Genomic DNA, 13,278 nt, shown 5'->3' on the forward strand with positions numbered 1-13,278 from the left:
TTTTATTCACACACACACACACACACACACACACACACACAAGTGCAATTACATATACAGGCATTCCGTTTACAGATACATATTTTGTTGTTGGGTGTATCCAAACGTTGATGCACTGTTCTGATTGACTTTTATTCACACTTTGCTCATGCAAATAATTGATGAAGTCACAGTATGACAGTATGCAGCTCTAACATAAAGATGCAAGTGGCTGAGCCTGTCTGCCACAATCGCAAAAGCGTTGTATATGTTGTTTAAATTCACCACTCTTAAATGCTTAATGTATATGACCACCCTCCCAGATTTCAATTCAAGCACTGTCTCGTCATTCATATGGACAAACAACTGATTCATTGCCCCTTATCATACTGATGTTAATGGGAGTGTGTGATGGGCTTTGTCGTACTGGACATATAGTCCCATTCGTACCTTGCTTGATGCACTCTGGTAACAAGATGTTGAACGTTCTCTATTTCAACACCACATCAAAGTGACTGTTGGCTGCTAGGCCTATAATCACACGTTAAGATCCACCTGCCGTAAGACTGCAGGTATTAGTTTATAGTAGTGTTCCAGCTGCGGCAATGCTACAGCATAGTAGAACGACAGCAAATCGAATATTTCTGGAAGAGATCCTGTGGAGAGCGACTGCTGCTGCTACTAAGGCATTGGTACATTGTGGAACACCTGCGTGTCCTCGTTCAGCACTGGATCATGGTCTGTAACAATAATAATAATAATAAACGTATGAATAATGTAACATACACATATTAATAATACACTACTGGCCATTAAAATTGCTACACCAAGAAGAATGCAGGTGGTAACGGGTATTTATTGGACAAATATATTATACTGGAATTGATATGTGATTACATTTTCACGCAATTTGGGAGCATAGATCCTGAGAAATCAGTACCCAGAACAACCACCTCTGGCGGTAATAACGGCCTTGATACGCCTGGGCATTGAGTCAAACAGAGCTTGGATGGCGTGTACAGGTACAGCTGCCCATGCAGCTTCAACACGTTACCACAGTTCATCAAGACTAGTGACTGGTGTATTGTCACGAGCCAGTTGCTCGGCCACCATTGACAAGACGTGCTGGCCAGGGCAGCAGTCGAACATTTTCTGTATCCAGAAAGGCCCGTACAGGACCTGCAACATGCGGTCGTGCATTATCCTGCTGAAATGTAGGGTTTCGCAGGGATCGAATGAAGGGTAGAGCCACGGGTCGTAACACATCTGAAATGTAACGTCCAGTGTTCAAAGTGCCGTCAATGCGAACAAGAGGTGACCGAGATGTGTAACCAATTGCACCCCATACCATCACGCCAGGTGATACGCCAGTAAGGCGATGACGAATACACGCTTCCTTCTGCGTTCACCACGATGTCGCCAAACACGGAAGCGATCATCATGATGCTGTAAACTGAACCTGGATTCATCTGAAAAAATGACGTTTTGCATTCGTGCATCTAGGTTCGTCGTTGAGTACACCATCGCAGGCGCTCCTGTCTCTGATGCAGCGTCAGGGGTAACCGCAGCCATGGTCTCCGAGCTGATAGTCCATGCTACTGCAAACGTCGTCTAACTGTTCATGCAGAGGATGTTGTCTTGCAAACGTCCCCATCTGTTGATTTAGGGATCGAGACGTGGCTGCACGATCCGTAACAGCCATGCGGATAAGATGGCTGTCATCTTGACTGCTAGTGATATGACGCCTTTCGGATCCAGCACGGCGTTCCGTATTACCATCCTGAACCCACCGATTCGGTATTCTGCTAACAGTCATTGGACCTCAACCAACGCGAGCAGCAATGTCGCGATACGATAAACCGCAATCACGATAGGCTACAATCAGACCTTTATTAAAGTCGGAAACGTGATGGTACGCATTTCTCCTCATTACACGAGGCATCACAACAACGTTTCACCAGGCAACGCCGGTCAACTGTTGTTTGGGTATGAGAAATCGGTTGGAAACTTTCCTCATGTCAGCCCGTTGTAGGTGTCGCCACCGGCGCCAACCTTGTGTGAATGCTCTGAAAAGCTAATCATTTGCATATCAGAGCATCTTCTCCCTGTCGGTTAAATTTCGCCCCTGTAGCACGTCATCTTCGTGGTGTAGCAATTTTAATGACCAGTAGTTTAATAATAATAATAGTAAGAGGGGGGTGGGGGAATGCTTACTGATAGTCTTCATCTTTCCAGTTGATCACTGCCCCTGGCAGCGTTTCATACTGCTCATATTACTACAAAGTATGAAAGGCAAATGATGGCACTCATGAAATAAAATCATAAAAATTAAAATTGCTCAGGCTATAGGGACCTAAACTTGCACGCCTTTGGCTCAAACGTTGGTGCCCTGGGCCCCATTGTGACTGGCTGAGAACATAATGACGTGGACACACAAATATGGTGCTATTGGCCGCGTGGGCATTGGTAGGAAATTTTGGAAAATAGGGGAGTGGAGGGAATTCTGGGATCACTGAGGCTGATATTAGCGATTCCAGGAATTCCAATGCTGATGTCAGCAACTTATGCACCAGGACCCACAATGAACCTCTACTCACCACACTACGCAAACACCCATTAGTCATCTACGCTTACCAGATGCATTTAAACACACAAATCTCATACTTCGCGAAAGAAAGGTGCCATTGTACCCAACTTAAACGAAAATTCTTTCAAATTAGGCAGCTGAATCTGCCCTTTGACGTCTCCCACCCAACAATGTCAGATGACTTCACTTCATAGTAAGAACCATTAAAAAACCGATACATGCTTAGCGAACAATGAGAGATGCTTAGTTGGAATTACTAGGAGAGACAAAAAAGGGTAGGTCATAGAAAACAGTGGACTGAAGACGTTATGATGAATGCAATGGAAATTTAACTCGGATATCCAGAGCACGTAAACAGACGATTTTATGGCACATTGACTTACGAAGTACTTTGCTGAATTCCAAGAGATAAAGAGACCGAGACGACGACTTAGTGGAATGTGAATAGAAAACATGCAGGAGAAACATGGAAGTCTACAGCAAAAGAATCAAATTCATGTACAAGTCTGGAAGCAGTTTTTATCCAGTAGTGAATGTGAAATGACTGACGACTGCGATGACCTGTACTTTCATTGTAACATAGTTTTACTTGTGTGGAAGTAAAGTAGCAATTCCTGTTATTAAGGGAGATCATGTATTCAAGGTTCATTACACAACGATTACTGAAAATATTGTTTTACAGAACAATAAAATATCAGATGTGCTGCGCTGGGTGCCGTTAATCATGCAGCTTCCTAAATGGGAGGTTCACGGACGAAGGAGAGCAAGACAGACGAATGTAGTCTCCCACTGTACTTAAATGAAATATGCCCTAAGCAGGTTATCTGCTGAGACGGCGATGTTATGCTAAAGGGGAAGTTAAGTACATCTGTTGGTGCTGCTTTCATGAATTCTTGATTACTGAAGATTTGTGACGATATATGACGCAAGGCCACGGAGCTGCACTATGTGATCAAAAGTATCCTGACACCTGGCTGATAATGACTTACACGTTCATGGCGCCCTCCATCGGTAATGCTGGAATTCAATATGGTGTTTACCCGACCTTGATGGCAGCTTGCACTCTCGCAGGCATATGTTCAATCAGGTGCTGGAAGATTTCTTGGGCAATGGGAGCCCATTCGACATGGACAGCTTCACTGACGAGACGTATCGATGTCGGCCGGTGAGGCCTAGCACGAAGGCGGCGTTCCAAAACACCACAAAGGTGTTCTATAGGATTCAGGTTAGGACACTGTGCGGAACAGTCCATTATAGCGACTTTATTGTCGTGTAACTTCCCCATAGGCCGTCCATTATGAACAGATGCTCGATCGTGTTGAAAGATGCAATCGCCATCTCCGATTTGCTCTTCAACAGTGGAAAGCAAGAAGATACTTAAAACATCAATGTAGGCCTGTTCTATGGTAGTGCCACGCAAAACAACAAGGGATGCAAGCCCCCTCCATGAAAAACACGACCACACGACACCACTGCCTCCGAATTTTTCTGTTGGTACTATACACACTTGCAGATGACGTTCACCGGGAATTCACCATACCCATACCCTGCGATCGGATCGCCACATAGTGTACCGCAATTTATCACTCCACACAACGTTTTTCCACTGTTCAGTCGTCGAATGTGTACGCTTTTTACACCAAGCGAGGCGTCGTTTGGAATTTACCACCATGATTTGTGGCTCATGAGATGCCGCTCGACCATGAAATCCAAGTTTTATCTCCTCCTGCCTAACTGTCATAGTACTAGCGGTGGATCCTGATGCAGTTTGGAATGCCTGTGTCATCAATGTGTGCCTATTACACATTACGACCGTCTTCAACTGTCGGCGGTCTCTGTCAGTCAACAGATGAAGACGGCCTGTATGCTTTTGTGCTGTACGTGTCCCTTCACGTTTCCACTTCACTATCACATCAGAAATAGTGGACGTAGGGATGTTTAGGAGTGTGGAAATCTCGCGTCCTGACGTATGACACAAGTGGCACCCAATCACCTGACCACGTTGGAAATCCGTGAGTTCCGCGGAGCGCCCCATTCTGCTCTCTCACGATTTCTAATGACTACTGAGGTCGCTGATATGGAGTACCTGGAATTAGGTGGCAGAACAACGCACCTAATATGAAAAATGTTTTTGGGGGTATCCGGATACTTTTGATCACATAGTGTATGTAAGTGAACTGAATGGATGGCTCAAATGGCTCTGAGCACTATGGGACTTAACATCTGAGGTCATCAGTCGTCTAGAACTTCGAACTACTTTAACTTAACTAACCTAAGAGCATCACACACATCCATGCCCGAGGAAGGATTCGAACCTGCGACCGTAGCAGTCGCGCGGTTCCGGACTGAAGCGCTTTGAACCGAATAGAGAAAGGGCACTCAGATTACGGTGGAACAAGAACTTAGCTGTTCTTTTATGGCAGTTGTTCGACTATACGGTAGTTTCATGCAGAATTACCTGGACACTCATTGAAAGTACAATTTGGTGAGGGTCAGTCTACGATGAGGTCATTAGAGATGGAGTATGAGCTACAACTGGCCAAAAATTGGGATGAGCACTTTAGAAGGAAGCAACGCGGTATTCCCTTTAAGCAATTTATAAAAATAAGGGAAAACCTGAATATGGATGGCCAGAGAGGGATCTGATTCGCCGTACTCTCGAATATGAATCCAGTATCTTACCACTGCCTCTACTACCTCGCTCGCTTTTTCGGCAAATTGACGATGTAATTATAACGTAATTACGATTAAAGTGAGTAATGGAATACTAACGCAGTGTGCCAAAGACAGGGGAAGGTAGCCGTTTCTGCGTTATCATCTCGGCAAACGTCTTAAGTGTAAACCACTAAAAATACTTGCTTTTAATGGAGTTTGAAATCAGGTTCTTCAAAACAGGCATCTGTAACATTCTAGTAGTGTGTTTCGACAGTCCATGCGTACAGAAAAGACAGGGTTATAACAAACGATTTGCGTTCCTAGCAAAAAGTTTTTATTTACTTTGGACAGGTACCGGTTTTAGAAATGGTAGCAGTGATCTTGGATAATGGTGTACAGTACATCTAGCGTTTAGATCGTTTATTGGGTTTAAGTTGTAACAATTTAATTACTCACAGATGGGTGAAAGGAGGATTAGGGATTAAAATCTCTTTCACATCGTGGTCATTGGAGACGAAGCCCTAGCTTAGTAGGACAAAAATAGAAGCCGCGAGTGGTCCCATTGAAGGAGCCATCCGACCATCGATGCGGCCTTAATGAAAATAAATCGTAAAGAACTCTAAACGTTATGTAGTGAGGGTTTGAACCCAGGTCTATATTGGTAAAAGTGCCATTTCCGTCGGTTTTATGGATGAATACATCTCTTCGTGTAATCATTATTTTGTAAGATTTAAGTGAGTTTGAACGTGGTGTTGTAGTCAACGCACAAGCGATGGGACACAGCATCACCAAGGTAGCGATGAAGCGGGTATTTTACAGTAAGACTGTTTAACGAATGTACTGTAAATATCAGGCATCCGGTAGAATATCAAATCTCCGACATCGCTGCCGCCGGAAAAACATCCTGCAGGAGAGCGACCAACGACGACTGAAGAGAATCGTTCAACGTGGCAGGAGTGAAACCCTTCCGCAAATTGCTGCAGATTTCAATGCTAGGTCATCAACAAGTGTCAGCGTGCTAACCGTTAAACGAAACATTATCGATATGGGCTTTCGGACCCAAAAGCCCACTTGTGTACCCTTGATGACTGCACGAGACAAAGCTTTACGCCTCGCCTGGGTCCATCAACACCGACATTGGGCTGTTGATGACTAGAAACATGTTGCCTGGTCGGACGAGTGTCGTTTCATGTTGTATCAAGCGGATGGACGTGTAGGGGTATGGTGACAATGTCATCAATACATGGATCCTACATGTCAGGAGGAGATTGTTCAAGCTGGTGGAGGCTCTGCAATTGTGTGGGGCGTGTGCAGTTCGAGTGCTATGGCACCCCTAATACGTCTAGATACGACTCTGACAGGTGACTCATACGTAAGCATCCTGTCTGATCACCTGCGTTCCATTCATATCCTTTGTGCATTCCGACGGACTTGGGCAATTCCAGCAGTTCAATGAGAAACTCCACACGTCCAGAATTGCTACACAGTGGCTCAATGGTCACTCTTCAGAGTTTAAACAATTCTACTGGCCACCAAACTCCCCAGATATGAACATCGTTGAGCATATCTGTGGTGCCTTGCAACATGCTGTTCTGAAGAGATCTCCAACCCCTCGTACTCTTACGGATTTATGGGCAGCGTTGCCGGGGCCCTACACGATATTAGATAGGTGTACCAGTTTCTTTGGCTCTTCAGTGTATATACTAGAATAGATTCAGAATGCGGCTGTCACCACTTTCTCCAATATTTGTTCACTAGATGCATTCTACTGATATGTTTTCGTTTTTATTAGCGTATTTTAAATCTTGTCTCTTTCTGTCTCAATCCACTACAGATGGTTATTCACGACATAATAACATAGTCTTCATACCTGACTGCCTGATGGCAGATCATGTTCTCTGTTTCCTTGATGTACTTTATTCTACAGATGCAGTAAATGCTGTATAATTTTTTCACTCTTTCTCGCAAACTGCGTTGTGTCCCAGGCAGAACGGCGCATCGGTTACGCAATTCATGTAAGCTATCAGCCACAGTATTCAGCGTACGTCAGTTCCTTATTTCGTTCCAGAAGTCGAACTTAATCGATTTGTTTCCTGGAATCACTTTATGAAAAGGTATCAACTACTTTTATCAATTACTTGATGCCTGATTGACGTGTTCAGTATATATATGACACAAGGGAACTATATCCTACACACATTTTAGCACCTGACATGTTTATTAGTATCTGCTTACTTTGCATTATGCAAAACTGTTCTTAGAATCCCGTAATACGTCGAAACAGTTTCTCGATTTCACAGGGCGTCCCTGAGACGAACGACAGTGAGGAGAGACGAGGCGGTTTCTTCGGATCCGCGAACGTTGCAACGCCTTAGAGACAGAACATTCTCTATTAAAGTAAGCCGAGTTGTTTCGCTGACGGACTTTGAAACGAGCCATTTAGCGGTTTATTTTTTCCTCAAATCAATACAAATAGCATTACTATTGACAAAATTTCGTCATACAATACAGATTGTCTCACAGATGGGCATTTTCTCTCTTATAGAACAGAATGCGTGTTAAATTATTAACAGAAAGTACATCAAGCAGGGTTATTACTGAAGCAGCTAGTCGCTCTGTTTTTACTGCACTACCTATACCGAACGTTACTTCTGATTTTCGCATTGTTTATTAATTCAAAAGTAGTTCTGAAATCCTGATAAATAATTTGGTGAACATCCAGTCACTCACATCAGTCATATTTATTACCAGTACTTGTCATGGAAGAAATATAAATGACGGAAATACACCATCGTTTGTTTTCGAAAATTTAGCTTTCTGGCATTGTCTTACGACGATGCTTCTTATGTCACAATATTCTATGAAAGGAAACAGGAATGGACTATTACGTTACTCTATCGAAACATGAACAACTGAACTCTTGACCCCTACGCAGTTACGTGTTGCATCTCCTTTTACCATGACGATGGCGGTGATTCCCTGTAGCATGGAAACATCGAGATATTGAAGGTACTGTTCTCTAACCATTCATTTGCAGCCGACAAGTTCCGGAGACTGGTGGAACCTGGTGCGCAATTTCGTCCAGGTATACCACATAATCAGATCACCCTAATCCTCATGGTAAGTCGGATGTCCCCTCACTACCTAAAGGCAGAGGTTGCGTGTGAGATATTGCTGGAGACCAAACGGGTGCATATTATCGCACATGTGATAGCTGTATCGTAGCCTCTTCTTAGCAGCGCAATGTTGTGAAAGCACGTCCTGGCGGAGGCAGCCGCGCTATAGGTCTCTGCGACGTGATCCAGCTACGCGACGTAATTGCACCACTCTTGGCGGAGGAACTGGTATTCGCCGGAACCGGATCAACTCTCTGGCGTCCTATATTAATAGAATACTTTTTGATAAGAGTTGCAAGCCTCGGATTAAGCGGCGAGGAAACGTTACAAACTCATAACTCTGTCGCTGCTAATCACCGCCCTGGAGCAATCCGATTTTCCTCACATAACTTCCAATGTCCTACCTTGGACTACGAACATGCAGCGCTAAGAAACACCGTTGAACGTCGAATTGGCTGGTGTTAACTCCAACGACAATGTCACAAAAGAAAAAAGTCTCGGGATAACCGTTCAGATATGTGAAGGTCAGCCAAATCACATATAAATCAGACACTATATTCATCATACAAACAATGCAATTACTACCCATTTAATAGGCCTTGTCAAGTCTGTTTCTTCAAGCAGCACCTCCCACAAATAGCTATTATCACCCTGATCTAAAACAAAAATGCTGCCGAATAATAATTCCGGCTGGAACTAAACCGCTGTGAACTACACTTTGAAAGTCAGAACAGTCGATCAACCATTACTATACCAAAATTGCCACGGTAAAGTGTCTGAATTGTCGCGCTAAAGAAATCATGTTTCCTATGAAATTTTAAACTACTGATGTCAGTTCACTTGTTGTTTCTCCTGCGTTGCCTTCTTCCCTCCCGGAGGGTCAACAACCGCCCCCCTCCCCCCTTCTGGGTGTCGCGAGTCTGAATAACTCCTAAAATCTGTTCACCATTTCGCCCTCTTGGCCAGTTATCACTGCGGCTGGAACATGGTGACCATTTTTCTCATCCAAGGACCTGCTGACTGATTCAGCTCCCTTCGCAGCCAATAATAATCCTCTGTTCAGCTGTGCAGTGTACCAGAAACAACAACTGATCAAATATGTCGAACTACTGACCAGATACGTTATTTTGACTGTCTGGAAAAACCCTCTGAATACTTGATGCGGCGACAGATTTTTAGATGCCACATTATGCTTTAATATGGGGGAATCTCCCCATCCGACAAGGACCTCCGGTGCACTTTGGAACGTGTTACGATCCAAGTCGTCGACAAACTGCCAATAATGACATAGTTATCTATTACATGTTTATCCTGACCAGATCAAGGCTTTAAGACCCTCTTTACTACTGAACAGGAACAACGTACCAAAAAAAATATTATATAAGAATAAAAATAATAATAATTTGCAATATTAACCAATATAATGGCTGGCAATCATAATAATAATAATAAGATTAATAATAATGCTAAAATAATGGAGGCATTGAGAATGATATTGATTCGTTATTACATAAGAAACACAACTACAGTAACTTGCATTGCTTATGAAAAGTAATAATTGGCAATAATAATAATAATAATGGTAACAGTAATAAAACACTAATAATAACAACAAAACAATGCAAACATTAAAAATGAAATTGATTAGTGTACCACTTTTGAAGCCTTGTATGGTATTAGAAGAAGTGGAAGAGATAATGAAAGGGAAGAAGATTGGAATGAAAGTGAAAATGGCTCTTAAACTTTGCAGACAAGTGGAAGGAAAACTGTGGGGATGTGAGGATGACGAGAGTGGGTTGCAGATAAGTAAGAGGGTTGCCCAGAAAGTAATGCATCGCATTTTTTTTTCTCAGCCGAAAACAATGCTACGATTGCGAAACGTTCCGTATGTATTATTTGAAGTCTCCTGAGTGAGCGTGCCAAGTTTCCGTCACTTTCAACAGATCGCGTAGTTGCAGGACAGTTTCAATTCACAATCGCTTGTGCAAAGTTTATGGAGAGTCTGCTGTCTACAGAGGTACAGTTAGTCGTTGGGCACAGATGGTGAGATCGTCAGAAGGCGGTTAGGCGGAGCTCCACGATTTGCAGCGGTCGGGGAGACCATCCACGGCTGTGACCTGACAGCCCTCACCTAGCCCCCTCGGCCTTCCACTTGTTTGGGCTATTAAAGGATACCATTCGTGGAAGGCATTGTGAGGACTATGAGGAGGTGATTCACACAGTGAAGCACTGGCTCCGCCACCAGGACATGGATTGGTACCGACAGGACATGTTGTTTCGCGCTAGAGGAAGGCCTAAGAACGGGATATGGTTCTGAACACTATGGGACTTAACTTCTGAGGTCATCAGTCAGAACGGGATAGAGATTACGTGGAAAAATAGGGTGTGTAGATAGAACACCATTCTTTCGTGTGTGTAATTCTCATATGTTCAATAAAGAATTGTAGAAGGTTCATTATTTTCTGGGCAAACCTCGTACATAAAGCAGGTACCTATTGTGATATAAAGTGCACAATTAGCTGTTTTTTGAAGTCTGAAAGGATTTTAATTTATCTAATACTTTGAGGAAGATTTTGTTACATTGACATTTATGCTGACACTGTCACACAACCTATTTTATAATATATATGACCATTCCAATAGTCAGTATAGTCGACTACTTAACGCTGCACGATCTATGCAGACAATATTCACTGTTCCCAATGACTACACAGCCAATTACTTCTTCCTCTCGTTTTCTTTTATTAATGTGAGGGTGACATGCTAATTTCTGCAGCCTTGGGAATTTTCTTGGCTGGCTCACAACATGGCAGTTAACTTAGAAGGACTGGAGAGTCATAGACTTGTTTTTCACTGAAATCAGCCCCGAGCAGGCATACGGCAGGGAATTTGCTGTGTCTCTTCTCCACACAGCAGGCTGGCCGAGGGCAGCCTGCATTCCTTAAAAACTGCATTGGTCGAGACGATTGGAGAAATCGTTTTCAGAGTGATAAAAAATCTTAAAAGGCAGGTATAGCACTCAGAGTAAATCCGAGTAACAGGGACTATGATTGGTTCATAATAATCATTTTTGTTGAAGTCGCACTTTCCCGCACATTTCTACACGCAAGCCTTTTGGTTGGCTGGAGCTAGAAACCTGTCATGTGATGGGAGAGATTTTCTGCCTTGCTCCCCACGCCAGACCACTATTGGTTAACCATGACAAAATCATCAACAGTAGGAATATGTTAAACGTAATTATAAAATCATTATTGGTCGGAACTCGGAATGTCTGCTGCAGTTAACTGAAGAGATTCCTATGCTCGCAGATCCAGCCAAGTTGCGGAGGGTAGTCAGAGGACACTTGCTGACGAGGTGTTGAAGAGACGCTTCAGGTGCACCATCGAAAACGGGCATCAGTTCAGGGAGTCAGAGACTGAGAGAGAGAGAGAGAGAGAGAGAGAGAGAGAGAGAGAGAGATCTAGCCATTTTCGAGCTGAATAGCTGAATATAGAGGTTGAGGTGGAATCCAAATTTCCAGCAACTACTGACACCATCTTCCACACTCACACAGTTTTGGAGTGGTAAGCACAGGCCGTTGATACAGTCCCTAAACTGTGAGGGACACATGGCTAGTTAATTTACATCAGAGTTCATTTGTGCATTTTTCACGTTCACAGTAAGCTAGTTGCTACCATCATGTACCTTGGCGATTCTGGTGGTGTCCGTACTTACTTTTACAGTGTTCTGTCCTTAAATCACTAACCATGTTCACAGTCGTTGGCCATATCTGCCTTATAGTTTCACGCTATGCTTTCATCCGCCCACCTATCTGTGCGAAGGATACATTTCATAACTACAATATTTTGTTTACTTATTAAACGTTTACGTGGCTAATTCAGTGGGTAAATCATTTCTTCAATGTCCTATGGTGATAAACGAAATTTTTATAGTGATCATTAGTTTTCTTTTGTAGTTTGTATATATATATATATATATATATATATATATATATATATATATATATATATATATGTGTGTGTGTGTGTGTGGGTGGGTGTGTATGGGGTGTGGTACCACTAATTTTATGGTTAACTGGACTACCTCCACTAGTGTCCTTCAATAAGACGTTATCCAATGTTGATACTGTTTATCTTAAACATGCAAAATCTTATATGCAGCTTCCCTTCCCTACTGCAACCGGGGGTTCGAATTCTCGCATGTTAGGGATATGTTACACAACTCAGCTTACATTTCAAAATTGTTCCAAGGTTGGATTCTTGGTATAGAAAATGATTTAAAGAACATACCAGTGTTGTGTAACGAGAGGATATTGCTTTGTTGAGAACGAGTCTTTCTGCTAGGTTGTTCAGAGAGTAGTGTAAGGGTAGAATATAAATATGAATGAGTCCAATGACAGCGAAGACGCTTATCAGGACGCAGCCATGACTGGTTCATATGGTGGAGTGATACGGTCGAAATGCGTAAGTCACAAATGTATCGTACACAAGCATTCATCGCCATTCCCGGCCGTCCTGAGCTCTCATACGAAAGTACTTTGAGAGCAGGATTATCATAAACTAGGATGGGGAGTAAAAGTGACTATACCAGTTTCTTTTTAAGCTTGAAAGGAAATAATTTTTTTGTATTTCTGTAGTGAATGAAGTGATCCTGCCACCTTACAGACAGTGGTTTTGGCTCTAGTACAGTTTAAATGATGGTTCAGAATTATGACCAAGTTCTTCGTAAACAAAGAAAAGGTTATTTCTCTGCTGTTAAGCATTAAGGTTGGAAGAGATTCTCTGAACTGAAGGGTAACAAGTCTGTTGTGAATAACATTGCTTGCGTTTCAGGCGGCTCAGTTTCAAACTATGATAAAGCAAGTAATTCAGCATTTACATGCTGGATGGCTGTGCACAGGTTTTTGGGGCTTGCACCTAAGTAGAGCTGAAGGTCGTCAGC

This window comes from Schistocerca piceifrons, chromosome X (assembly GCF_021461385.2).
Source record: "Schistocerca piceifrons isolate TAMUIC-IGC-003096 chromosome X, iqSchPice1.1, whole genome shotgun sequence".
Lineage (NCBI taxonomy): Eukaryota > Metazoa > Arthropoda > Insecta > Orthoptera > Acrididae > Schistocerca > Schistocerca piceifrons.